General features: G+C 51.1%; 1 pseudogene; it reads left to right on the forward strand.

Annotated features, from left to right (window-relative positions):
* Window positions 1–549: 549 nt before the first annotated feature.
* On the forward strand, window positions 550–2,215 carry LOC103269683 (annotated as a pseudogene).
* The last annotated feature ends 1,028 nt before the right edge of the window (window positions 2,216–3,243 follow it).

Here is a 3,243-nt window from a genome sequence, read left to right on the forward strand (position 1 = left end):
AACCACAAACATGATCAAACATTTCCCATCCTGGCTAATATAAATGGCTGTTGCTTCTTTACCAATGACGATTTTAGCTCAGCATCTTTCCTTCTGCCTTCTACATAAAACATTATTGTTTCCCAGCCATTGAATTGGTTCTGCTTTCTGACAGCATCAATTTAGAGCAAAGCCCTGCTTCCTTGAACCCATCCCTAGATTGCCTTTAAAAAGTCCAAGTCCTATAGCAAGCTCCACCTAACACTATTACTAAGATTTCTCATGGTTTCTCAAGGTATGATACTGCCTTCATTGCCACAAGAAACCCAACTTTGTTTGATTACAGGTATGTTCTCAGTGGTCTTTGGCTGGAGGGCACTGAAAGCACTTTAAGATTTTCAGGATAACCATGAAAAACTAAAACAGACCTTATTTCCAATCTAGTAAGGAGAAAAATATGAATGATGAGAAGGAAGAGAAACTCAATCCGAAGGAAATTAAGAAATAGGAAAAAAATTTGAAAGAAGCATAAATAGAAGGTATACAATAACCTTCCAACCCTAACCCTAATCCCTGACCAGCACCAGTGACAATCACTCGGTTACTCTGAGCTGTCCCTCAGCAGAGCATGCCCATCCACTTGGGGAACTCCGGGGTGACGGGGGGAGCACTTTGGTCCCGATAGAAACTATGTGTTGCCCAGTGATGCTGGAGGGAGCTACAAGGAGGAAGAGAGGAATGTTGCCAGTGACGCCAGCCACAGCCTGCCTCTGCCACAGCCACCACTGCCACCCAAGACAGAAGACCACGACACCCCTGCTCCCTTCATGTCCGGTCCTAGTACGGTGACCCAGCCAGGCCTTGGCACTGTCAGCACGAGCATGCAGGTCAGCATGAGCTCTTGCCAGCCATACAAAGTTCAAAGCAACGAAGACTTCAGTAAAAACAGCTTCTTCATCCCTGACAACGCCATAGACATCACCACTGGGACCAACTCATGTCTGAGCAATAGTGACCACTCCAGAGACCCAGGCTTCGGGCAGATGGATGAGCTCCAGCTGGAGGAGCTGGGGGATGATGACTTGCAGTTTGAATACCCTGCTGAGGAGATGGGCACAGCCGAGGAGGTGACTGAGCTGAGTGACGACAGTGAGGATGAACTGACTTTCGGAGAGAATGACAATCGGGAGAATAAGGCCATGCCCTGCCAGGTGCAAGAAAGTCCTAGAGCCCAACATTCAACTGATCCAGCAGCATGCTCGGGACCACGTGGACCTGCTGACAGGGAACTGCAAGGTCTGCGAGACCCACTTCCAGGACTGAAACTCCCGGGTGACCCACATCCTGTCCCACCTTGGCATTTTCCTCTTCTCCTGCGACATGTGTGAAACTAAGTTCTTTACCCAGTGGCAGCTGACCCTTCACCGACGGGATGGAATATTCGAGAACAACATTGTTGTCCACCCCAGTGACCCTCTGCCTGGGAAGTTGGGTATCTTTACAGGGGTGGCCTCCCCAGAGTTGAAATGCACTGCCTGCGGGAAAGCATTGGCCAAAGACTTCCACGTGGCCCAGGGCCACATTCTCGACCACCTAAACTTGAAGGGCCAGGCCTGCAGCATCTGTGACCAGCATCACCTCAACCTCTGCAGCCTCATGTGCCACACGCTGTCCCATCTTGGCGTTTCAGTCTTCTCCTGCTCTGTGTGTGCCAACAGTTTTGTGGACTGGCATATTCTGGAGAAGCACATAACTATGCACCAAAGCCTGGAAGATGCCCTCTTCTGCTGCCACTTGTGCAGCCAGAGCTTCAAGTCAGAGGCTGCCTATCACTACCACGTCAGCCAGCACAAATGCACCGGTGGCCTTGATGTACGCTCTGACTTCGGGCTCCAGCACCCGGCTCTCCAGAAGTGGAAGCTGCCAGCGGAAGAGTTTCTGAGCGAGGAGCTTGCCTTGCAGGGCCAACCTGGGAACAGCAAGTCCAGCTGCAAGGTCTGTGGCAAAAGGTTTACCCACACAAGCGAGCTCAACTACCACTGGCGGATCCACACAGGCGAGAAGCCGTACCAATATAAGGTGTGCCACAAGTTCTTCCGAGGCCACTTGACCATCAAGTGCCACCTCAAGATGCAATCGGGGGCCCTCATGTACTGCTGCAGTCTGTGGCCACTACAGTTCCACCCAAGAAGTCAGGTCTTCCCTGTGGGGCAGAGAGGACAGGGAATTCCTTTGACCTAGTCATTTGTCATTTCGGCCGCCTCCCTCAGCCTTGTGTTTCCTGGTAGAGAGGTGGGCATGTCTCTGACAGTAGCAGCCTTGCCTTAATTTCTATCTGATCTCCCACCCAGAAGTGTCCGGCTGGTAGTGTAGACGAGAAGACTCCATGTGGTGGACTGTGAGCCCCGTAGGGCAAGGAGGACCTGCGTAGCTGGTGGTATGTAGCAGGGTGTGCGTTCTGACTGCCTGCCCCCAACCGGTACCTGTTGTTTACTTTGTGCAAACGTGTAGGAGCTTTGGCAGCTCACCTCTTATCTGCTGGAATTTATCCTTAACTGCAGTTGCATCACCTCCAGAGGGCGCTGTTGGCCGGCAGCTGGTTCAAGCTCTCCCTGGGTGACTGGAGAATGTCTCTGCCGGGTGGGTCGTGTTTCTGGTTCATGCTGCCGGTTGGATCCATTCCTAGTTGGTTTTCTGAGGGATTTTGCCAAGAGAAGTCTTGGGGGAGAGGGTCCTTGAACTTGTGTTCTCACAAGGTGGCACCTTAGTAGCTCATACTACCTCACACTGCTCAGGTGAGCTCTGGGGGTCCCTGGCCTCAGCCCTGATGCTGCCCCTGGTGGGACTCAGCAGTACCCCGGGCTGTTTCACAAGTAAGTGGTTTGAATGAACTCACAGAGCCTTTTTGGACATTAATATTTATTTTTTGTTTTTGTGTACAAGTTACCCAGCATCTCTTTTGGATAAGAGACTTTAGGGAAATGAGTTTCTCCCCAGCAAGCAGCCATATTCCAGAGAACAGTCCCGGCCGGAGATTTGGGGAGCAGGGATATAGTGAGAGGAGAACATGTCAGGCCTTTTAAACAAGCACATTCTTTCCTTCCTCTCCAGATGGGCTCTAGCATAATAAACCCAGGGAACCCTTTAGGCAAGGGCTGCAAGTTCTAGAAAGTTAGGACCAGTTATATTCCAGGCCTTTCATCCCCCTCCATCCTGTGGTGGAGGTTATGATAAGGACCTTTTTGCACAGTTTGGGAGCCCCGT

The sequence above is a fragment of the Carlito syrichta genome, unplaced genomic scaffold, assembly GCF_000164805.1.
Source record: "Carlito syrichta isolate Samal-C Ts95f unplaced genomic scaffold, Tarsius_syrichta-2.0.1 Scaffold309435, whole genome shotgun sequence".
In the NCBI taxonomy this organism is placed as follows: Eukaryota; Metazoa; Chordata; class Mammalia; order Primates; family Tarsiidae; genus Carlito; species Carlito syrichta.